The sequence below is a fragment of the Phyllobates terribilis genome, unplaced genomic scaffold, assembly GCF_046119375.1.
Source record: "Phyllobates terribilis strain yellow unplaced genomic scaffold, ASM4611937v1 Scaffold_2__4_contigs__length_985480577, whole genome shotgun sequence".
NCBI classification, from domain to species: domain Eukaryota; kingdom Metazoa; phylum Chordata; class Amphibia; order Anura; family Dendrobatidae; genus Phyllobates; species Phyllobates terribilis.
Window position 1 is genome coordinate 973,824,853 of NW_027362762.1, and position 25,377 is coordinate 973,850,229.

General features: G+C 51.6%; 1 protein-coding gene across 1 annotated transcript in view; it reads left to right on the forward strand.

Moving 5' to 3' along the window:
• The window catches only part of SPAG17 (sperm associated antigen 17), a 531,742-nt gene that overhangs the window by 193,376 nt on the left and 312,989 nt on the right, over positions 1–25,377 (forward strand). The window lies entirely within an intron of this gene.

Below are 25,377 nucleotides of genomic sequence, written 5' to 3' on the forward strand. Positions count from 1 at the left end.
GCCGGCTCCTGGGGTCTTGCGTTGCTTTTTCACCCGGAGATGCCCCATAAAGTTTTAATGCATCTCAGTTTTAAGTTGATATAAAATGCGCTGCGGTCACGAGGGGGGAAACGCGCCAGCGGCCGTCACTGCGCTCTCCACGGACTCATTTAACACATACTCGATTGTTAACTTTATTGGCTTAACCCTCCGCCTGCCGGGCACATTTCCCAAACACATTCATATAACGCACATTAACAAGTTATTTACGAGGTAAGGAATCTAAAAAAAAACCCCACGGTGTGTACACGGCCCTGCCTTCAGTCAGGGGATGTAATTGGCGCAGCCGTCGCCTCCAGCAAGGGTCTGCACATTCTCTGGATCTAATTACCTGGGACCCTCGATGTACAGAGGCAGCTGCCAGACACGAGGAAAGCGAAGGAGAAGATGGAGCGTTGTAAGGAGCGGTGCGCCCAGGAATTGAGAAGATGGTGCCCGTCCAGACCTGCTGGACCCCTGCATCCCCTACATTAGGTACAACAGAGCGCCACCTTAATAACTAGTAATGTCATTACCTTGCATGTAATGCCTCATCTCTCCTGTAGGAGGCATAGTCTGCCTCTTCCCCTGATGATTACTGCTATTTAGGAGAAGCAGGTGGCACCTGCAAGTCAAAATCGGACCCGCGTAAAAATCTTGAGGAGTCATTCAATGGGTGCTCCACTAAACGCTATGTAACGGGTCTGGGAGGCGGAACCTCTGAGCTACTATACAAGGGGGCGGTCCTTGTAAGGGAGCGGGTGGCGACCAGGCAGGCAGTCACAGCAGGTGACCCGGACAGTCTCTGGGTGAGCGGGCAGATGGTCACGGCAAGTGACCGGGACAGTCTCTGGAAGAACGGGCAGGAGATCACGGCAAGTGACCGGGGCAGTCTCTGGAAGAACGGGCAGGAGATCACGGCAAGTGACTGGGGCAGTCTCTGGGTGAACGGGCAGATGATCACGGCAAGTGACCGGGACAGTCTCTGGAAGAACGGGCAGATGGTCACGGCAAGTGACCGGGGCAGTCTCTGGAAGAACGGGCAGATGGTCACGGCAAGTGACCGGGGCAGTCTCTGGGTAAAGGGTTGGTACGACCTGTGGCGGCTGATGGTAGACTTGAGCTCCCAGGTGAGCAGGCGAGAGTCTCTGGATAAACGGGTGGTCACAGCATGTGACGGCGGAGCCTCCAGGAAGATCAACAGACAGGTAGCAGATGAGCGCTCCCAGGTGAGCGGGTGAGAGTCTCTGGATAAGCGGGTGGTCACAGCACGTGACGGCAGAGCCTCCAGGTAGGCTAACGGACAGGCAGCAGATGAGCGCTCCCAGGTGAGCGAGCAGGAGTCACTGGACAGGCAGGTGGTCACAGCACGTGACGGCGGAGCCTCCAGGTAGGCTAGCAGGCAGGTAGCAGATGTGCGCTCCCAGGTGAGCGGGCAGGAGTCACTGGACAGGCAGGTGGTCACAGCACGTGACGGCGGAGCCTCCAGGTAGGCTAGCAGGCAGGTAGCAGATGTGCGCTCCCAGGTGAGCGGGCAAGCTGGTCCATAGACAGACTGACAGGAGTTGGAAGGCAGACCGTCGGACCTCAGGCAAGCAGGCAGGTAGCTGAAGTGCGCTCCCAGGTGAGCGGGCAAGCTGGTCCTTAGACAGACTGACAGGAGTTGTAAGGCAGACCGTCGGACCTCAGGCTAGCAGGCAGGTAGCGGAATATCAGGCAGGAATAAGACAGCAAGCTGGCAGGAATCTGGCAGGTATCTGGCAGGTAACTGGCAACGGGACCTGAGGGCTGAAGCAGAGTAGTGAACAGTGCAACAACATTGCTCGGGCACCTCCATTTTGGAGGAGGTGCCTTATATATGGTGAAGTCCTCCGGCCATTGGCCGGGGACTCCTTAGGACGGCGCGCGCGGCCCCTTTAAGAGGGAGGGAGAGCGCGCGCGCGCGCCCTAAGCACAGTGGCCAGGAAGGAGCGCGCGCTGCCAGCAGAGCGGGAGGAGGACGCCGGGCACGGAGCAGAGCGGTGAGGGGAACAGCGTCCCTGCCTAGCAGAGGGCAGGGACGCCGGCGCTACAGTACCCCCCCCTTTAGGCCCCCCCTTTTTTAGGCCAGACAGAAATTTAGCAAGGATAAGTGGGGCATGGATGTTCTCCCGGGGCTCCCACGTTCTCTCCTCAGGACCAAACCCCTTCCAATCTACTAGAAAAAAGGTCTTTCCTCTTACCCTTTTGGTGGCAAGAATGTTCTCTACCTCAAACTCGTCCTCAGCAGAAACCGGAGCAGGAGGCGTACCTGTAGACTTGGAAAAAGAGTTAAGTACCACAGGTTTGAGGAGAGATACATGGAAGGAGTTAGGGATCCGTAAATTGGCCGGGAGTTTCAATTTATAGGCCACCGGGTTGATCTGACTGATGACCTCCAGGGGGCCGATGAACCGAGGACCTAACTTGTAAGAAGGTATCTTGAGTCGGACATATTTAGATGAGAGCCAGACTTTATCTCCAGGACGAAATTGTGGAGGATCCAGGCGTTTTTTGTCAGCGTGTCTTTTCATCCGTTCGGACGACTGAAGGAGTGCGGATCGGGTACTCTCCCAAATGGAGGAAAATTTGCTAACGAGAGATTCCGCAGCCGGGTTGTCCACAGAGGTGGAGACAGGAAAAGGAATCCGAGGATGCTGACCGAAGACTACAAACAACGGGGATTTGGAGGAGGATTCGCTCTCGTGATTATTATAAGAGAACTCGGCCCATGGTAGGAGATCCACCCAGTCAGAATGATGGGCATTAACGAAGTGTCGGAGGTAACTGGTCAGGTTCTGATTGATCCGCTCCACTTGACCATTGGACTGTGGGTGGTAAGCGGAAGAGAAGTCCAGGGTGACATCTAGCAGTTTACAAGTGGCTCTCCAGAAGCGTGAGGTGAACTGTACCCCACGATCCGACACGATGTGGAGGGGCAGGCCATGAAGACGGAAGATGTGGCGGATAAAGTCTTTAGCCAGCTCGGGTGCAGACGGGAGGCCTGGCAGGGGAACGAAATGAGCCATCTTGGAGAAGCGGTCAGCGACCACCCAAATGACCGTACAACCGGCAGAGACTGGGAGGTCTGTTATAAAGTCCATTGCTATATGCTGCCAGGGGGCAGCAGGTACTGGGAGCGGAAGGAGGCGACCGGCTGTCAGATGTCTCGGAACCTTGTTGCGGGCGCAGGACACACAGGCAGAAACAAAGTCTATTACGTCCTTGTGCAGGGTAGGCCACCAGTAGTGCCGGGTAATAAGCTGGAGGGTCTTTTTCTGACCGGCATGGCCAGCTAGTTTAGACGAGTGACCCCAGTGAAGGATCTTCTCCCGATCAGGTACTGATACGAACGTCTTTCCGGGAGGGAGACGATTTAGACTCACGGGAGCCACCTGCATTATTCTGGCTGGATCGATGATGTGTTTCGGATCTTCCTCGAGATCAGACACCAGAAAGGATCGAGACAAGGCGTCCGCCTTGACGTTTTTGTCAGCCGGGCGAAAATGAAGAACAAAATCAAAGCGAGCAAAAAACAAGGACCACCGGGCTTGGCGCGGGTTAAGTCTCTGGGCATGCTGGAGGTAAGCCAAGTTCTTGTGGTCAGTGTAAATTTTTACCGGGTGAAGAGCCCCCTCGAGCAGGTAACGCCACTCCTCCAATGCCAGTTTGATGGCCAATAACTCTCGGTCTCCTATGGAATAATTGCGTTCAGAAGAGGAGAAGAGTTTAGAGAAGAAGCCGCAAGTTACCATCCTCCCGGAAGATGATTTTTGAGTAAGTACCGCTCCGGCTCCAGAGGAGGAGGCGTCAACTTCCAGGAAGAACTGCTTGTTGCCGTCCGGGCGATGCAGCACCGGGGCGGAAGAGAAGGCCTGTTTTAAGGAAAGAAAGGCCTCCTCTGCTTCGGGCGGCCACTCTTTGGGATTAGTACCCTTACGGGTGAGCGCGGAAATTGGGGCAGTCCGGGAAGAGAAGTGTGGTATGAAGAGGCGGTAGTAGTTGGCGAAGCCCAGGAACCGCTGAATGGCCTTCAACCCCTCCGGTCGAGGCCATTTCTCGATGGCAGACAGTTTCTCTGGATCCATTCGTAGGCCGGTCTGAGAAATAATGTAGCCCAAAAACGGAAGCGAGGTCTGCTCAAAGAGGCACTTCTCGTATTTAGCGAAGAGGTGATTCTGCCTGAGCCTGAGCAGGACCTGACGAACGTCCCTCCGGTGAGTCTGGAGATCCGGAGAGAAGACCAAGATGTCGTCCAGGTACACCACTACGCAGGAGTAGAGAAAGTCCCGGAAGATGTCATTGACCAACTCTTGAAAGACGGCAGGAGCGTTACAGAGACCAAAGGGCATTACCAGATATTCATAGTGGCCGTCCCGGGTGTTGAATGCCGTCTTCCATTCATCCCCCTGACGGATACGAACCAGGTTGTACGCCCCACGGAGGTCCAGTTTGGTGAAGATTCTAGCCCCTCTCAGACGATCAAATAACTCCGGAATGAGCGGAAGGGGGTACTTATTCTTCACCGTGATCTGGTTAAGGCCTCTATAGTCTATACAGGGACGGAGAGAGCCGTCCTTCTTTTTTACGAAGAAGAAGCCTGCTCCCGCCGGGGAGGTAGATTTCCGGATGAATCCCCTGGCCAGATTCTCCTCAATATATTCGGACATCGACCGGGTCTCAGCAGCGGATAATGGATAAATACGCCCACGGGGAGGAGTAGTACCGGGTAACAAGTCGATAGGGCAGTCGTATGGTCTATGAGGGGGTAGTGTCTCTGCTTCCTTTTTATTAAAGACATCAGCATAAGACCAATAAGGAATTGGAAGTCCAGGTAGATTAGCTGGGGTAGGAGAAGGACGGACGGGATGAACGGGAACCAGACAGGTCTTATGGCAGTCCTGTCCCCAGCGAAGGACTTCTCCGGTCTGCCAGTCAAGCACGGGTGCATGTCTCTGGAGCCAAGGTAGGCCTAGCAAGAGGGCGTGAGAGAGTCCAGGCAGAACATGAAAGGAGATACTCTCAGAATGCAGCATTCCCACCTGCAGAGTAATGGATTCGGTGATGAGTTGGATGGGGCGTGGTAAGAGACCCCCATCCACGGCAGCAACAGACAAGGGTACAGCCAGAGGTTTGGTGGGGATGCGGTATTTCTCTGCCAGGGACTGTGAAATAAGATTCCCGGCTGCTCCAGAGTCCAGTTGGGCTAGTTCGAAATAACGGTTCTCCCCGCAGACGATTGAAACTGACAGCAGCAGAGATGGAGAGGATTTATTCTTGTCTAGGTCGACCTCTCTGAGCGAACCTAGACACAGGCGTTTCCCGACCTCTCTGGGCAGGTACGGATCCGGTGCTCCTTACTGCCACAGTAGAAGCAGCTCCCCTCGGCACGGCGTAAGTCCTGACGGGTTTTGACCATGTTGGTCTGGTCGACCTGCATAGGCTCAGGAGAGTGTACCTGGGGAGAGACGGAGGGAGTGACGGGTTTCTGAAAAGTAGGAGCTAGACGTGGAAACCTCCTCTCACAGGTAACCTCTTTGGCACGCTCCTGGAACCGTAGGTCAATCCGGGTGGCAAGAGTTATTAGGTCATCGAGAGTGGTAGGAACGTCCCGACCGGCAAGTTCATCTTTAATACGGCCGGACGGACCCTCCCAGAAGACGGATACCAGAGCGTCGTTATCCCAGGCCAGCTCCGAGGCAAGGGTACGGAACCGTATGGCATATTGGCCCACGGTGAGACTTCCCTGACGGAGGCGTAGCAGAGATGATGCGGATGAGGTCTTCCGTCCGGGTTCGTCGAAGACTTTCCGGAAAGCCGTGAGGAAGGCAGGCAAGTCGGACACCAGGGGGTCTCCTCTCTCCCATAGAGGATTTAGCCAGGCCAGGGCCTCCCCGGTGAGATGGGACATGATGAAGGCAATTTTGGCCCGGTCGGAGTTAAACTGGTGGGACAATAGTTCAAAGTGCAGGGTGCACTGATTAATGAAGCCCCGAGCCTGGGCGGAGTCGCCTCCGAAGCGAGGAGGTGCAGAAAGCCGGGGTCCGGGGTAGGATACCATGATATTGGTGGGCAGCGGAGCTGCCGGGTTGCGAGTCATGGCACTGGCGGTGGTTGCTGGTGGAGCAGTCAGAGTGTCCAGGCGAGAATTGACATTCCGCAGGTGACCCAGGATGGACTCCTGTTGGGACCTCTGACGGGACAGTTCATGACAGAGGTCCGAGAGCGAGGGAGCTTGGGTGCCACCGGGTTCCATGGCCCGAGCAAACTGTAACGGGTCTGGGAGGCGGAACCTCTGAGCTACTATACAAGGGGGCGGTCCTTGTAAGGGAGCGGGTGGCGACCAGGCAGGCAGTCACAGCAGGTGACCGGGACAGTCTCTGGGTGAACGGGCAGATGGTCACGGCAAGTGACCGGGACAGTCTCTGGAAGAACGGGCAGGAGATCACGGCAAGTGACTGGGGCAGTCTCTGGGTGAACGGGCAGATGATCACGGCAAGTGACCGGGACAGTCTCTGGAAGAACGGGCAGATGGTCACGGCAAGTGACCGGGGCAGTCTCTGGGTAAAGGGTTGGTACGACCTGTGGCGGCTGATGGTAGACTTGAGCTCCCAGGTGAGCAGGCGAGAGTCTCTGGATAAACGGGTGGTCACAGCATGTGACGGCGGAGCCTCCAGGAAGACCAACAGACAGGCGGCAGATGAGCGCTCCCAGATGAGCGGGTGAGAGTCTCTGGATAAGCGGGTGGTCACAGCACGTGACGGCAGAGCCTCCAGGTAGGCTAACGGACAGGCAGCCCAGGTGAGCGGACAGGAGTCACTGGACAGGCAGGTGGTCACAGCACGTGACGGCGGAGCCTCCAGGTAGGCTAGCAGGCAGGTAGCAGATGTGCGCTCCCAGGTGAGCGGGCAAGCTGGTCCATAGACAGACTGACAGGAGTTGGAAGGCAGACCGTCGGACCTCAGGCAAGCAGGCAGGTAGCTGAAGTGCGCTCCCAGGTGAGCGGGCAAGCAGGTCCTTAGACAGACTGACAGGAGTTGTAAGGCAGACCGTCGGACCTCAGGCTAGCAGGCAGGTAGCGGAATATCAGGCAGGAAAAGACAGCAGGCTGGCAGGAATCTGGCAGGTATCTGGCAGGTAACTGGCAACGGGACCTGAGGGCTGAAGCAGAGTAGTGAACAGTGCAACAACATTGCTCGGGCACCTCCATTTTGGAGGAGGTGCCTTATATATGGTGAAGTCCAAATGGACCTTCAACTGGTGGAGCCAAGGTGGATCTTCCAATTTTGAGGCCAAGGTGGACCTTGCACTGCTGGAGCATATGTGGACCCTCCACTCCTGGAGCCATGGTGGATCTTACATGGTGAAGCCAAGGTGTAACTTTCACTGGTGAAGCCAAGGTGGACTTCCATTGCTGGAGCCAAGGTGGAACTTCTATTGGTGGAGCCAAAAGGGACCTTCCACTTGTGGAACCAAAGTGGGCCTTCCACTGGTGGAACCAAGGTGGACCTTGCACTTGTGAAGCCAAGATGTACATCCACTGTTGGATTCAAGGTGGGTCACTGGTGGAGCCAAAATGGACCTTCCAGTGGTTGAGACAAGGTGAATCTTGCATTGCTGGAACAAATGTGGACCCTCCAGTTCTGGAGCTATGGTGGAATTTCCACTGGTGGTGCCAGGGTGGGTCATTTATTACTTGGCTACAGGAGGCCAAGATCTTTTGTGGAACAATAGGAACATGATGAGCAGCAACAAGATGGATGGAACAGTTACAGAAATCATGAAGGAAGCCTAGAGACCCAAACAGAAGATGGTACATCATTGAGGTCCTCCCTGCCTCCTCATCATGATATTGGATATGATGACTATTATAAATTAATTGTCCTCTAATTGATAATAAAAGACACTAGCAGATGACACTGATGGATCTTGATGCCACTCCACAAGAAACTGAAATGATGAGTAGGATATACAGAACCCCCCACACATAACCCCCACAAAGATCTGAGCTTCTAGGCGTAGGCATCTTACATTTGGCTTCTGTGGTGCTGCCAAGACTCAGGAACATGAAATCAGGGGCCTTGTTGCTACAAACTATAAATATCCTGCCAAACCAAATATGATGCTGCCCCCTATAGACATGTGTGCACCCTGTAGACATTGTGGTGCCTCCTATAGACATGGCGTGGGCCTCCTATAGACATGGTGGTGACCCTATATACATTCCATGTGCTCTTCTATAAATACCATGTGCCCCAATAGACATGGTGGTGCCCATATAGACATGTTGTGTGCCCCAATAGACATGGTGGTGCCCATATAGACATGTTGTGTGCCTCCTTTAGACATGGTGGTGCCCATATAGATATGTTGTGTGCCTCCTTTAGACATGGTGGTGCCCATATAGATATGTTGTGTGCCTCCTTTAGACATGGTGGTGCCCATATAGATATGTTGTGTGCCTCCTTTAGACATGGTGGTGCCCATATAGATATGTTGTGTGCCTCCTTTACACATGGTGGTGCCCATATAGATATGTTGTGTGCCTCCTTTAGACATGGTGGTGACCATATAGACATGTTGTGTGCCCCATGTAGACATGGTGGCGGTACCTATAAACATGGTAGTGACCCTATATACATACCATGTGCCCCAATAGATATGGTGGTGCCCATATAGACATGTTGTATGCCTCCTTTAGACATGGTGGTGCCCATATAGACATGTTGTGTGCCTCCTTTAGACATGGTGGTGCCCATATAGACATGTTGTGTGCCTCCTTTAGACATTGTGGTGCCCATATAGACATGTTGTGTGCCTCCTTTAGACATGGTGGTGCCCATATAGACATGTTGTGTGCCTCCTTTAGACATGGTGGTGACCATATAGACATGTTGTATGCCTCCTTTAGACATGGTGGTGCCCATATAGACATGTTGTGTGCCTCCTTTAGACATGGTGGTGACCATATAGACATGTTGTATGCCTCCTTTAGACATGGTGGTGCCCATATAGACATGTTGTATGCCTCCTTTAGACATGTTGTGTGCCTCCTTTAGACATGGTGGTGCCCATATAGACATGTTGTGTGCCTCCTTTAGACATGGTGGTGCCCATATAGACATGGTGGTGCCCATATAGACATGTTGTGTGCCTCCTTTAGACATGGTGGTGCCCCATTGGTTATAGCACAGGTTGAGAACCTCGGCTGTGCAGTAGTCCCTGTAGATGTGCAGTGTTGGAGCCTGGTTCATGGGCAGGGATAATAATGGGGCTGAACAGCCGGTGGCTCCTCGCTGATTTGAGGTCAGATCTGTGCGGTGCTCATTCTGGATTTATGATCTCTGGAGCCGACGTTTCTGGCTGCATTGGACCCAGGTGTAATCGCAGTCACACGGATTACATTGATGTGGAAGATTCGGCCTCCGTTTGATGTGAACAGCATATGTTCCCAACAGGGGGTCCCGATACATGTGTGCCCAACTGTCTGCTCACAGACGCCCGAGAGAGACGGTGGTGGATGAGAACTGAATTTGGGCCAGGATCCTGCGCCTGATGGATGATATGCGATAATCATTACCAGCCAGAACTCCCACAAAGCAGAACCATGTTTACATATGGGGGAGCAGCAATCTGATGCTCATCTCCCCATAAATCTGGTCACTATGGATGGATCAGAGCGATCGCTCGTCACCCACATCCGATGTCAGAAGGAACCGATAATAGATATCACCATCCTGAGAAAATGACATGATGGCTTCCAGAATATTTCAAGGCGATGGTTATCTAAGCTAATAGGCCGTTATAGGCAGACAGAAGATGACAGGGTGGGGAGCAGGTACCACAGGGTCTCCGCCAGGTGTCTAAGCTAATAGGCCGTTATAGGCAGGGGCAGAAGATGACAGGGTGGGGAGCAGGTACCACAGGGTCTCCGCCAGGTGTCTAAGCTAATAGGCCGTTATAGGCAGGGGCAGAAGATGACAGGGTGGGGAGCAGGTACCACAGGGTCTCCGCCAGGTGTCTAAGCTAATAGGCCTTTATAGGCAGGGGCAGAAGATGACAGGGTGGGGAGCAGGTACCACAGGGTCTTCGCCAGGTGTCTAAGCTAATAGGCCGTTATAGGCAGGGGCAGAAGATGACAGGGTGGGGAGCAGGTACCACAGGGTCTCTGCCAGGTGTCTAAGCTAATAGGCTGTTATAGGCAGAGGCAGAAGATGACAGGGTGGGGAGCAGGTACCACAGGGTTTCTGCCAGGTGTCCAACGCTCTACACATTGATCAGCAAATTTGGCACTTAGTAGAGCCCCTCTGGGTGTTATATAACCCGCAATAGACGTGGTCCATCGCTAGATACTGGCTTCTTGCAGCATTCCTGAAGAATCTTTTGAGTTGTCAAGAGAGATGTCCTAAAGTAAAGAGAAAAAATCATTGCCCAAACAAAAAGAAGGATATAAGAAGATACAGCAGCATTGACTGTTCCTAGCGATACAGCCGGGAGCAGAGGTCACTTAGCAGCACATGCGACACTACCAGGGAGAGTCAGAAAGAGGAGGCTGTCTTCTGCTGTTCGTGCTGAGTGTTCAGTTAAGCACAGTAGGGGATCGGTAATATATATAATGAAGCATGGCAGGGGGCTCGGTAATGTCTACAGTGAAGCATGGTGGGGGCTTGGTAATGTCTACAGTGAAGCAAGATGGGGGCTCGATGTCTAAAGTGAAACATGGAGGGGGCTCGGTGATGTCAACAGTGAATCATAGTGGGGGCTCGGTAATATCTACAGTGAAGCATAGCAGGGGCTCTGTAATATCTACAGTGAAGCATTGCGGGGGCTTGATGTCTACAGTGAAGCATGGTGGAGGCTCGGTGATATCTACAGTGAAGCACAGTGGGGGCTCGGTGATGTCTACAGTGAAGCATAACGGGGACTCAGTGATGTCTACAGTGAAGCATGGCGGGGGATCGGTGATGTCTACAGTGAAGCACGGTGGAGGCTCGGTGATGTCTACAGTGAATCAAGGCAGGGTCTAATTGATGCCTACAGTAATACACGGCGTGGGCTCAGTGATGTCTACAGTGAAGCATGGCGGGGGATTGGTGATGTTTACAGTGAAGCACTGTGGAGGCTCGGTGATGTCTACAGTGAAGCATAGCGGGGACTCAGTGATGTCTACAGTGAAGCATGGCGGGGGGATCGGTGATGTCTACAGTGAAGCACGGTGGAGGCTCGGTGATGTCTACAGTGAATCACGGCAGGGTCTCATTGATGGCTACAGTAATACACGGCGTGGGCTCAATGATGTCTACAGTGAAGCATGGCGGGGGATATGTGATGTTTACAGTGAAGCACTGTGGAGGCTCGGTGATGTCTACAGTGAAGCATGACAGGGGCTCGCTGAAGCTCAAGTGTCATTGGACTTTCCAGCTGGACAACAATCTAAGCACCTCACAGTCCACCATGGCTTGGTTTGAGAAGTCCTGTAAGATTCTGAAGCCGCTGTCACAGTCTCCTGACTTGGACCCGATAGAAAATCTTTGATGGGATGTTAAGATGGCGGCTACAGCACTAAACCCAAGTGAAGCACAGCGGGGGCTCGGTGATGCCTACAGTGAATCACGGCTGGGGCTCAGTGATGCCTACAGTGAAGCACGGCGGGGCTCAGTGATGCCTATAGTGAAGCATGGTGGGGGCTCTGTGATGTATACAGTGAAGCACGGTGGGGGCTCAGTGATGTCTACAGTGAAGCATTGTGGGGCTTGGTGATGTCTACAGTGAAGCATGGCGTAGCTTGGTGATGTCTACAGTGAAGCACAGTAAGGGATTGGTGATGTCTACAGTGAAGCCTGGCGGGGCTCGGTGAAATCTGCAGTGAAGCATGGTGGGGGCTTGGTGATGTCTACAGTGAAGCAGAGTGGGGGCTCGGTGATGTCTACAGTGAAGCATGGTGGGAGTCGGTGATGTCTACCGTCAAGCACGGTGGGGGCTCGGTGATGTTTACAGTGAAGCATGGCGGGGCTTGGTGATGTATACAGTGAAGCATGGCGGAGCTTGGTGATGTCTACAGTGAAGCACAGTGAGGGATTGGTGATGTCTACAGTGAAGCCTGGCGGGGCTTGGTGAAATCTGCAGTGAAGCATGGTTGGGGCTTGGTGATGTCTACAGTGAAGCAGAGTGGGGGCTCGGTGATGTCTACAGTAATTCATGACGGGCTCACTGAAGCTCAAGTGTCATGGGACTTTCCAACCGGACAACAATCCAAGCACCGCACAGTCCACCTTGGCTTGGTTTGAGAAATACTGGAAGATTCTGAAGCTGCTGTCACAGTCTCCTGACTTGGACCCGATAGAAAATCTTTGGTGGAATGTGAAGATAGCGGCTACAGCACCAAACCCAAGAATATTAGTGGCCTGGAGGTGATTGCCTATGAGGACTGGACTGCGATTCTTCAGCATCACTGCCAGAAGCTGGTATCTGGATATACTGCACGTCTGCAGCAGGTGATAACAGCCAGAGGGGCTCTACTGCATAGTAATGACACATGAAGGGGTGAATACTTGGAGAAACGTCTCGTCATTAGTTCTTCAGCTATTTACATTGTCGTTGGTTATAAATGTTCCTAACAATCCATGCACTGCATAAAATAATTGGTGCGATTTATTACAGCGCAGTCCGGCTTCAGACGGTGGTGGTGAGGCAGCAGTTCCGGTGGTGGTGAGGAGGCAGCTCCGGTGGTGGTGAGGCTGCAGCTCCGGTGGTGGTGAGGCAGCAGCTCCGGTGATGGTGAGGCTGCAGCTCCGGTGGTGGTGAGGCAGCAGTTCCGGTGGTGGTGAGGCTGCAGCTCCGGTGGTGGTGAGGCTGCAGCTCCGGTGGTGGTGAGGCGGCAGCTCTGGTGGTGGTGAGGCGGCAGCTCCGGTGGTGGTGAGGCGGCAGCTCCGGTGGTGGTGAGGCGGCAGCTCCGGTGGTGGTGAGGCGGCAGCTCCGGTGGTGGTGAGGCGGCAGCTCCGGTGGTGGTGAGGCGGCAGCTCCGGTGGTGGTGAGGCGGCAGCTCCGGTGGTGGTGAGGCGGCAGCTCCAGTGGTGGTGAGGCGGCAGCATCAGTGGTGGTGAGACGACAGCTCTAGTGGGGATGAGGTGGCTGAGGGGTCATTGCAGGCTATAGCTTTCTTCAAGAGATGGGTTTTCAAGTTCCGTCTAAAAGTTCAGAACATATTGGATAATTGTATCCAGAGGATGGGGGATACATTGGAGAAATTTTGGAGGCAATTGGGTGAGGAACGAGTGTGGAGGAGAGAAGGTTGTTTTGGGAGGACCAGATATTGTATGTTGGAAGATATCAGGAGATTAGTTTGGAGATATAAGGAGAAGATGGATTATGGTCGGCTTTGTAGGTCAATGCTAGTTGTTTGTACTGGATGCGTTGGGTAATTGGAAGTCAATGAAAGGATTTGCAGAGGGGAGAAGCGGAGGAGTAGCGAAGAGAATGGTGGATAATTCTGGCAGAGTTAGTTGAGGCGGCATACACTAACATTTTAGTAGAGTCAGGGTTGAGGAAAGGACGGATTCTGAAAATATTTTTGAGTTGGAGGTGGCGAGAGCTTGGATACGTGGTTTGAAATACAGGGCAGCGTCAAGGATTACTCCGAGGCAGCAGACGTCTGGTACAGCGGAAAACGGATTTAAGTGAGAGGAAAGTTCAGTGTGGACGTGCTGTTCGAGGAGTTTTGGAGGGGAATGGGAGTTGCAATATGGGACAATAGCTAGATGTAGAGGTCAGGTTGAGAGAAGGCTTTTTCAGGATAGGCATGATAGTGGTGGCATGTTTGAAAGCAGAAGAGAAGGTACCAGAGGTTAGTGATGGGTTGAAGAGATGGGTTAGGGCTGGGATAAGCTTGGTGGTGAGGTTGGAACGGAGGTGGGATGGGGTCAAGTGCACAAGTGGTGAGGTGCAATTTGGAGAGATGAGTGAGCTCTCCTTCATTGATGGTCGCAGGGGGCAGTGGTGGGCGGAGGAGGGAGTTAATAGTATTGAATAACTGTTTCTAGTTGTGGGATAGAGCAGATATGAGGCCACAGGCTCCATCCCTCTCCTCCTTGGTTACATCGTCCTTATACAGACTCAGTTGGGTGCATTGTTGTTACGGGTCCGGATGGTGGAACCACTGTGCCGTGGAACAAGGAGGGACCAGATGGGCGTAACTAGGGACCACACCCTGGATCGACCTTGGCTATACGGCGGCTTAGTCGACTCTGTGAACCAAGGAAGGAGCGGGAAAGTGAACCAGGTTCTACTTCGGGACCGACTTCGTGTGAGAGCAGGCGATTCCCACGGGAATGGTGATAGGCGATGATTGGCACAGCAGATAGGCATGGTTGGCGGGCTGGCAGGCAGACACGGCTGGTAGGCAGGCAGGCGGGCACGACTGATAGACATGCTGGCGGGCACAGCAGATAGACAGGCTGGCGGGCAGCACTGGAACCTGAGGGCTGGAGAGAGTATTAGCACCCAAACTACAACATTGCACAGGCACCTCCATTTTGGAGGAGGTGCCCTAAATAGCAGATGTCCTCCAGCCATTGGCCGGGGACATTTTAGGATGGCGCGCGGCCCCTTTAAGAAGCAGGGAGCGCGCGCATACCCTGGGCAGGCACAGCGTCGGAGCCAGGAGGAGGAGCGATGGACACCGGACTGGGGCCGCGGCTGTAAGGGGATCGACGTCTCTGCCGGGCAGGAGGCAGAGACGCCGACGCTACAATACCCCCACCTTTACGCTCCCTCTTCTTCAAGCCCGCAAGAAATTTTTCCAGAAGAAGAGGAGCATGAATGTTCTCCCTGGGCTCCCATGATCTCTCCTCAGGACCAAAACCCTTCCAATACACAAGAAAGAAAGTCTTTCCTCTTACCCTCTTGGTAGCCAGAACGTCCTCAGCGGAAACTGGAGCTGGAGTGGTACCTGGATCGTCAGAGAAAGAATTGAGGACGACAGGCTTGAGGAGAGACACATGGAAGGAATTGGGGATCCGTAACGAGGCAGAGAGTTTCAACTTGTACGCAACTGGATTGATTTGACTCAGAATCTCGAAAGGACCGATGAACCGCGGACCCAACTTGTATGAAGGTATCTTGAGACGAATATTTTTGGAGGATAACCAAAACTTCTCCCCCGGATGGAAAAGAGGTGGGTCCAGACGTCTCTTGTCAGCATGTCTCTTCATCCGCTCAGAGGACTGCAGCTGCTCAGATTTAGTGTCCTCCCAAATCACAGAAAAGTCTTTGACGAGAGACTCCGCAACAGGATTGTCAACAGAATCCGAAACCGGAATATTGGGATGCTGTCCGTACACCACAAAGAATGGAGATTTGGCTGAGGATTCACTCACATGGTTATTGTAGGAAAATTCGTTCCAAGGCAGAAGTTCCACCCAGTCGTTATGGTGAGCGTTGACGAAGTGCCGAAGGAAGCTAGTGAGGATCTGATTGATACACTCAACCTGGCCATTGGACTGTGGATGATAGGTCGATGAGAAATCCAATGCGACATTCAGCAGCTTGCACGTGGCTCTCCAGAAGCGTGAGGCAAGCTGAACTCCTCTATCTGAGATAATATGAAGAGGTAGGCCGTGGAGATGGAAGATGTGAAGGATGAAGTCTTTAGCCAGCACTGGCGCAAAGGGAAGACCCGGCAAGGGGATGAAGTGGGCCATCTTGGAGAAGTGGTCAGCAACCACCCAAATGGCAGGACAACCAGCCGTTACAGGAAGATCCGTGATGAAATCCATCACAATATGTTGCCACGGAGCAGAAGGCACAGGTAGAGGAAGAAGTCAACCAGTCGGACATTGCCTAGGCGTCTTGTTACGGGTACAGGAAGAACAAGTAGAAACAAAATCTGCAACGTCCTTGCGCAGGGTCGGCCACCAATAATGTCGGGAAATTAGCAGAAGAGTCTTCCTCTGACCGGCATGACCTGCCAGTTTGGACGAATGACCCCAGAGTAAGACCCTCTTCCTAACGGGAGTTGCCACAAAAGTCTTACCAGGAGGAAGAAGAGACAGATCGAACGGGGCGACAGTAATTATTCTTGAGGGCTCAATGATGTGTTGAGGCTACTTCTCTTGGTCGGTAGACAGAAATGATCGGAAGAGTGCGTCTGCCTTGATATTTTTATCTGCTGGACGGAAATGGAGAGTGAAATTGAAGCGAGCAAAGAACAGAGAACATCTGGCTTGACGAGGATTAAGTCGTTGAGCTGGCTGCAAGTAGGCAAGATTTTTCTGGTCCGTGTAGATGACCATCGGATGCAGGGCCCCCTCTAGTAAGAACCGCCACTCCTCCAGCGCCAGTTTGATGGCAAGCAGTTCCCGATCTCCAATGGAATAATTGCTCTCCGAGGGAGAGAAGAGCTTGGAAAAGAAGCCACAGGTCACCATTTGTCCGAGCGAGGATTTCTGTGTGAGTACTGCTCCGGACCCTGAGGAAAAGGCATCAACCTCCAGGAAGAACTGCTTGTTACAGTCAGGATGATGAAGCACCGGAGCAGAAGAGAAGGCTTGTTTCAAGGACACAAAGGCACTTTCTGCCTCGGAAGTCCATTCCTTGGGATTAACCCCTTTGCGGGTCAGGGCAGAGATGGGAGTAGTCTGGGAGGAAAAATGAGGAATGAACAGGCAGTAATGATTATCAAATCCCAGAAACCGCTGAATAGCCTTCAGCCCCCCAGGTCGGGGCCACTTTAGAATGGCTGACACTTTTTTGGGGCCCATCTTAAGCCCGGTCTCCGAGATTATGTATCCCAGAAAGGGAAGAGAAGTCTGCTCAAAAACGCATTTCTCGAATTTGGCATACAGACTATTTTCTTCCTGAGCCTCTACAATACCTGTCGAATGTCCCTTCGATGTGAGGGCAGATCAAAAGAGAACACCAGGATATCGTCCCGATACACTACCACGCATGAGTTTAGAAGATCTCGGAAGATGTCATTCACCTGCTCTTGAAAGACTGCTGGTGCACTGCAGAGTTCGGATGGCATCACGCGATACTCATGGTGGCCATCCTGAGTGTTGAATGCCGTCTTCCACTCACCCTGGCGACTCCGGATCAGATTGTATGCGCCACGGAGATCGAGCTTAGTGAAGATCTTAGTGCCTTTGAGGCGATCAAACAACTCGGAGATGAGAGGCAGAGGATACTTGTTTTTTTATAGTAATTTGATTTAGACCACTATAGTCGATACAGGGGCGAAGAGAGCCGTCCTTTTTCTTGACAAAGAAGAATCCTGCTCCAGCCGGAGAGGTGGATTTCTGGATAAATCCCCTAGCAATATTCTCTTTAATGTATTCCGACATAGCACAGGTCTCGGCCAACGAGAGGGGGTAGATTAAACCTAGGGGTGGTGAGGCACCAGGAATGAGGTCGATAGGACAGTCATACGGCCTATGAGGAGGTAGTGTCTCAGCCTCCTTCTTGTTAAAGACGTCAGCGTATGACCAGTAGGGTGCCGACAAGCCGGGTAGATTAGCTGGAGTGGACAGAGGTCGAGCAGGACGGACAGGAACCAAGAAGGTTTTGTGACACTCCTGGCCCCAGCGGAGCACCTCTTCCGAACTCTAATTCAAGACCGGCTCATGTGTCTGAAGCCAAGACAGACCAAACAGCAAGGAATGAGAGAGGCCGGATAGCACATAGAAGGAGATTTTCTCCTAGCATAGCATTCCTATCTGGAGAACTACGGGCTTGGTGACGAACAAGATGGACTCTGAAAGGGGGTTTCCATCCACCGAGGAAACTGCTAACGGATCCGGAAGACGTCGAATAGGGATTTGATACTGTTCCACAATGGCCTGTTGGATGAAATTCCCAGCCGCACCGGAATCCAGATAAGCAGTCTCAAAAAAATGTTTCTTGCCACAGGATATTGATACAGACACTCAGGGATGGAGAGGGAGAATTCTTGCCCAGGACGACCTCTCCAAGCGATCCTAGGTGCTGGAGTTTCCCGGTCTCTCTGGGCAGGAGTGGATTACATGCTCCAAACTGCCACAGCAAAAGCATCTTCCTTCAGCGCGACAGACCTCCTGGCGAGACTTGACCATCTTCACCTGGTCTACCTGCATAGATTCGGGGGTGGATGCCGAGGCAGAGGCTTGTTGTGAGACCGGCCTTTGGAAGGTAGGTGCTAGGCACAGAGGTCTTCTCTCACGGATCACCTCCTTAGAATGCTCCTGGAACCTGATGTCGATCCGTGTGGCCAAAGACACCAGGTCGTCCAGAGAGGTGGGTATGTCACGACCGGCTAGTTTGTCCTTGATGTGCTCAGAAAGGCCCTCCCAAAAGGTAGCCACCACAGCCTCGTTATTCTAGGCAAGTTCAGGGTGCGGAAACGCACAGCGTACTGGCCCACTTTGAGGTTCCCCTGGCGTAGACAAAGAAGAGAGGAGGCTATTGAGGATGTGCGGCCGGGCTCATCGAAAACTCTCCGGAAGGCCCCAAGGAAATCCTGGAGGTTGGACACCAGAGGATCCCCTCTCTCCCATAGTTGATTGAGCCACACCAACACCTCTCTAGTGAGATGAGACACAACGAATGCCACTTTAGCGAAATGATGAGCCAGGACCTCAAAGTGCAGCGTTCACTGATTGATGAAGCCCCGACATAGAGCAGGATCACCACCAAAGTGTGGAGGAGCAGACAGTCGAGGTCCAAAGCTGGATTCCACACCGCCACTGGGTTGAGGTGCCGCCGGAGCGGACACCGCTTGGTTAGAGGTGGACATAGCCGGGGTGGAGAGTGCATCCAAGCAGGAGTTTACAGTCTGCAGAAAGGCCAGGATTGTATCCTGTTGAGATCTCTGGCGGGAGACCTCCTGGTACACGTCCAAGACCGAGGGATCCTGGGAGCCACCGGATTCCATGGCCTGTGCAAATTGTTACCGGTCTGGATGGTAGAACCACTGTGCCGTGGTACAAGAAAGGACCGGAGGGGCGTAACTAGGGACCACACCCTGGACCGACCATGGCTATACGGCGGCTTAGTCGACTCCGTGAACCAAGGAAGAACCGGGAAGGTGGACCAGGTGCTACTCCGGGACCAACCTCGTGTGAGAGCAGACGACTCCCATGGAACTGGTGACAGGCGCTGACTGACACGGCAGATAAGCACAATTGGTGGGCAGGCAGGCGGACACGGCTGGTAGGGTGGCACGGCTGGTAGGGTGGCACGGCTGGGAGACCGGCTGGCGGGCACGGGTGATAGACAGACTGACGGGCACGGGTGATAGACAGACTGACGGGCACGGGTGATAGACAGGCTGGCAGGCAGCACTGGAACCTGAGGGCTGGAGAGAGTGTTAGCACACAAACTACAACATTGCACAGGCACCTGCATTTTGGGGGAGGTGCGTTAAATAGCACATGTCCTCCGGCTATTGGCCGGGGACATTTTAGGACGGCATGCGTGGCTCCTTTAAGAAGCAGGGAGCACGCGCGTGCTAAGCACAGTGCCTGGGGATCTGCGTGCGGTGCGCGCACCCCAGGCGGTCTCAGTGTGGTAGCGGTGGACATCGAGGCCGCGGCCGTAAGTGGATCGGCGTCTCTGCCGGGCAGGAGGCAGATTGTCCTGTTACAACACAAATGATGCACTAGAATCATAGAATCATAGAATGGTAGAGTTGGAAGGGACCTCCTGGGTCATCTGGTCCAACCCCCTGCTCAAAGCAGGATTCACTAGATCATCTCAGACAGATGTCTGTCCAGCCTCTGTTTGAAGACGTCCATTGAAGGGGAACTCACCACCTCTCGTGGCCGCCTGTTCCACTCATTAATCACCCTAACTGTCAAAAAGTTTTTTCTAATATCTAATCTGTGTCTCCTCCCATTCAGTTTCATCCCATTGCTTCTAGTCTTTCCTTGTGCAAATGAGAATAAAGATGATCCTTCTACAATGTGACAGCCCTTGACATATTTGTAGACAGCTATTAAGTCTCCTCTCAGTCTTCTTTTTTGCAAGCTAAACATTCCCAAATCCTGCAACCGTTCCTCATAGGACATGGTTTGCAGACCAGTCACCATTCTGGTCGCTCTTCTCTGAACTTGCTCCAGTTTGTCTATGTCTTTTTTAAAATGTGGTGCCCAAAACTGGACGCAGTATCCAGATGAGTTCTGACCAAGGAGGAGTAAAGACCAATAATGACTTCACGTGATCTAGACTGTATGCTTCTGTTAATACATCCCAGAATTGTATTTGCCTTTTTTGCTGCTGCATCACACTGTTGACTCATGTTCAGTCTATGATCTATTAGTATACCTAAGTCTTTTTCACATGTACTGTTGCTTAGCTCTATTCCTCCCATTCTGTATATGCTTTTTTCATTTTTGTTGCCCAGATGTAGTACTTTGCATTTTTCCCTGTTATAAGCCATTCTGTTGGTTGCTGCCCACTGCTCCAGTTTATTTAGGTCTTTTTGAATCCTCTCTCTCTCTTCTCTAGTATTAGCTATCCCTCCTAGCTTTGTGTCATCAGCAAATTTAATCAGTTTACCCTCAATTCCTTCATCTAAATCATTGATAAAGATGTTGAACAATACAGGTCCCAGGATGGAGCCCTGTGGTACCCCACTTGAGACATTCATCCAGCTGGATGTGAAGCCATTTACAACCACCCTTTGAGTCCGATCACTAAGCCAGTTATGAATCCACCTAACAGTTGCCTGGTCCATTGCATACTTGGTCATTTTTTCAATAAGGATGGTGTGAGATACTTTGTCAAATGCTTTGCTGAAGTCAAGATATACTATATCTACAGCATTTCCCTGATCCACCCAGTCAGTGATTCTGTCATAGAAGGAAATTAAGTTAGTCTGACATGACTTGTTAGTTACAAACCCATGCTGACTCTGGTTAATCACTTCATTCTTATCCATGTACTTACATACATGTTGTTTAATAATTTGTTCAAAGATCTTTCCTGGTATAGAAGTCAGACTCACCGGCCTATAGTTCCCTGGGTCCACCTTCTTCCCCTTTTTGAAGATAGGAACAACATTTGCTCTTCTCCAGTCTTCTGGGACTTCTCCTGTTCTCCAAGAATTTTCAAAGATTATGGAGAGTGGTTCTAAAATTTCTTCTACGATCTCCTTCAGTACTCTGGGGTGTAATTCATCTGGACATGGAGACTTGAACTCATTTATGTTAGCTAAATATTCCCTCACAATCTTTCTGTTTACAGATAACTTGGATTCCTCTATTCCTTTAAAAGGACAGTGAAGATCTAAGTGCAGACCAAATGGGATGGTGGTCACTAGAGAACGCTGTGGTTGCCATGTTTCACGGGTGTGTCAGATGTAGCAGACAGTCGTTCTGCAGCTGGTTGCAGAAGATCACTTTGTTTGGGATTACAGACGTCTTCTTAAATCTGTCTTTCTTTAGGACCCAGCGGCTACCTCCCTCCTGCTCTGATTGACACCCTGATCTGGGTGTTTAAATACTTTCAGCTTGCTGCAGGGAGGCATCAGTGATATTCACAAGATCCCTTGTAAAGGCTTGGAGCTATTGCAGTCTGTTTGCTTCCTTTCTTGTGCTAGGAGGACGTGTGGTGTAATCTCTCTGACGTCGGCTCAAGCTAAGTTACTTTCCCCCGTGTTTGTCTCCCTTGTTTTCTTTAGTTGTTAGTGGGGACTGACTAGTACTCATCCCCCATTCCCTATCCAGGGCAAAGCTCTAGGGAAATACAGAGTTTAGTTTCCTGTGCGGCGATTGGTGAGGAACCAATTGCACGATAGGGGAGACAGGGTGATATCAGATCAGCCTAGGAGGTCTTCACTCCCCCTTCCCTAGCGTCTGGGCTCCCTTCCCCTCTTCCTTTCGTGTTGCACTTAGTCTTTCTCACACCTTGCGCGACACCATGTTGGGCAAGTGTGCCATGAATTTATAGTAAATTGCCAACGTTGTTAACAGTAGAGACCCTCACACCATTGCACCTCCCCTCCATGCTTCAAGCTCCCCCTACCATCATACCTACCCCTATGCTGGGCAGCACGGTGGCTCAGTGGTTAGCACTGCAGCCTTGCAGCGCTGGGGTCCTGGGTTCAAATCCCACCAAGGACAATATCTGCAAGGAGTTTGTACTGTATGTTCTCCCTATATTTGCGTGGGTTTCCTCCGGGTTCTCCGGTTTCCTCCCACATTCCAAAGACATACTGATAGGGGATCTAGATTGTGAGCCCCAATGGGGACGGGACATTGCCTATAATGTCTGTAAAGCGCTGTGGACTTACTGGCGCTATATAAGTGAGTAAAATAAATAAATATGCTTCATCGTGGGCAGCAGACATGGAGAAACCATCCGCTCACTTCTTCTGCGTCTCACGGACATGGCGGTTGGTAGCAGAAATCCCACATTATGCCTCCTGAGACCCCCGTACAGATTTCCACAGATCTTATCTCCGGTACTTGTGCTGTTCAGTGCATTCAAGTCTCTTCTTGTTTGCGGTCCTCAGTAGTGGCTTCTTTGCAGCAATTCCACCATAAAGGCCACTCCATACGGTCTCCACTGGAGCTGATGAGATGTGTCTGCTACTTGATGTCTGTGCATCATTTATGAGGGACATTACCTGAGCTGCTGTCAGTTTGTAGTTTCTGAGGTTGGTATCTCTGATGAACTTATCCTCTGCAGCAGAGGTCATTCTTGGTCTTCCTTTCCTAGGTCCTCATGAGAGCCAGTTTCATCATAGCGATTGATGGTTTTCATGACTGCACTTGAAGACACCTTCAAGGTTCTAGCAATTTTCCAGACTAACAGACCTTCATGTCTTACAGTAATGTTGGACTGTCGTTCCTCTTTAAGTGTTTCATACCATACTCCTGCATGAGGCTTTGTACCGACACTGCCGCTGCGATACACCTGATGGGAGCAAAGACTTTCTGACAGCCGGTGACACCATAGATGACCTCCTGATGGGGTGACCTGATTATTGAAGAGATTCCAGGTGATGACCTGAAGCTGCAGGGGGAAGCTGATGGGGTGGGTGTGAAGAGGTCATCAGAGTAATATGGGGGCACAGGAGTCTGAGGGGTATTCTTTTTCGTTGCTCCTTATTTCCACGCGTTCTTTGTGTCGTGGCTTCGCTGCCTTTATTCTGAATCTACAATCTGCACATTCCAATATTAACAAGAGAAAACAAACGTTTCTGCTGTATAGTAATGTTCATTATGCGGTACTGTCATGTACACACTAAATGGCGGTATTACATATATTGTACTTAGATGGCAGTGTGAATCTTATAAGGGGACACGTAAGCCTAAGGCTATGTGCCCACCATGCAGAAATGAAGCAGAAAATTTCTGCATGTTCTTGGCAGTAAAAACGCTTAAGGTTTTTACATGCGGATTTGACTTGGGTTTTTCAAGTCCATTGGGACCTCAAATCCGCATGCAGAAACTCACAAATAATGGAAAAATCCGCAGCGGAAAACGCTTGAAAAACGCATAGTGTGCACACAGCCTAAACATCCGTCTTTCTGCACTCATCTCATGCAGTTCCCGGTGGCGCTCTTCTGTGTTCAGACGGGTTAAGCACTGTGTAATGGTGCTTGCGGGGTCTCTCTGACAAGTGCAGGGGGATTTGACGACTTGCATAGTTATCAGCCTCGTGGAGGCCGGGACTTCACCGCGATTACTGTCACTCTCCAGACCACGGCTTGAAAGATTTGAGCCACTGTGAAAGCTCCCAGCGACTTGTCACTCAGCAGGTCTGTGGTGAGCGGCCCCAGAGCAGGCGCGCTGACGTGGACGATTAACGCCGCCATCCCCAGGAGCACTGTATACACTAACAAACCAGTCACATCAGTAATGAGCAGAAGAGGAGACGTTAATGCCAAGGACGCGCCGAGTCCTCGTGATGTCGCCAGCATGGTCACTGTCCTGCGCCATTGCAGGTCTAAACAGAGAAAAGTGCAAGTGACATGCAAGAAAATTTTAGCCATATGAAGAGGTACAGAATAATCTCTGCTATAAGGAAAGGTACAGGATAATCTCAGGTGAAAGAGGAGATACGGATGCAGGGTAATCTCAGGTGTAAGGAGATACAGGTGCAGGGTAATCTCAGGTGAAAGAGGAGATACAGGTGCAGGATAATCTCAGGTGAAAGAGGAGATACAGGTGCAGGGTAATCTCAGGTGTAAGAGGAGATACGGGTGCGGGGTAATCTCAGGTGAAAGAGGAGATACAGGTACAGGATAATCTCAGGTGTAAGAGGAGATACGGATGCAGGGTAATCTCAGGTGTAAGGAGATACTGGTGCAGGGTAATCTCAGGTGAAAGAGGAGATACAGGTGCAGGGTAATCTCAGGTGTAAGAGGAGATACGGGTGCGGGGTAATCTCATGTGTAAGAGGAGATACAGGTGCAGGGTAATCTCAGGTGTAAGAGGAGATACAGGTGCTGGATAATCTCAGGTGAAAGAGGAGATACAGGTGCAGGATAATCTCAGGTGTAAGAGGAGATACAAGTGCAGGGTAATCTCAGGTGTAAGAAGAGATACAGGTGCAGAATAATCTCAGGTGTAAGAGGAGATACAGGTGCTGGATAATCTCAGGTGTAAGAGGAGATACAGGTGCAGGGTAATCTCTGGTGTAAGAGGAGATACAAGTGCAGGGTAATCTCAAGTGTAAGAGGAGATACAGGTGGAGGGTAATCTCAGGTGAAAGAGGAGATACAGGTGCAGAGTAATCTCAGGTGTAAGAGGAGATACAGGTGCAGGGTAATCTCAGGTGAAAGAGGAGATACAGGTGCAGGATAATCTCAGGTGAAAGAGGAGATACAGGTGCAGGGTAATCTCAGGTGTAAGAGGAGATACGGGTGCGGGGTAATCTCATGTGTAAGAGGAGATACAGGTGCAGGGTAATCTCAGGTGTAAGAGGAGATACAGGTGCTGGATAATCTCAGGTGAAAGAGGAGATACAGGTGCAGGATAATCTCAGGTGTAAGAGGAGATACAAGTGCAGGGTAATCTCAGGTGTAAGAAGAGATACAGGTGCAGAATAATCTCAGGTGTAAGAGGAGATACAGGTGCTGGATAATCTCAGGTGTAAGAGGAGATACAGGTGCAGGGTAATCTCTGGTGTAAAAGGAGATACAAGTGCAGGGTAATCTCAAGTGTAAGAGGAGATACAGGTGGAGAGTAATCTCAGGTGAAAGAGGAGATACAGGTGCAGAGTAATCTCAGGTGTAAGAGGAGATACAGGTGCAGGGTAATCTCAGGTGAAAGAGGAGATACAGGTGCAGGGTAATCTCAGGTGAAAGAGGAGATACAGGTGCAGGGTAATCTCAGGTGAAAGAGGAGATACAGGCGCAGG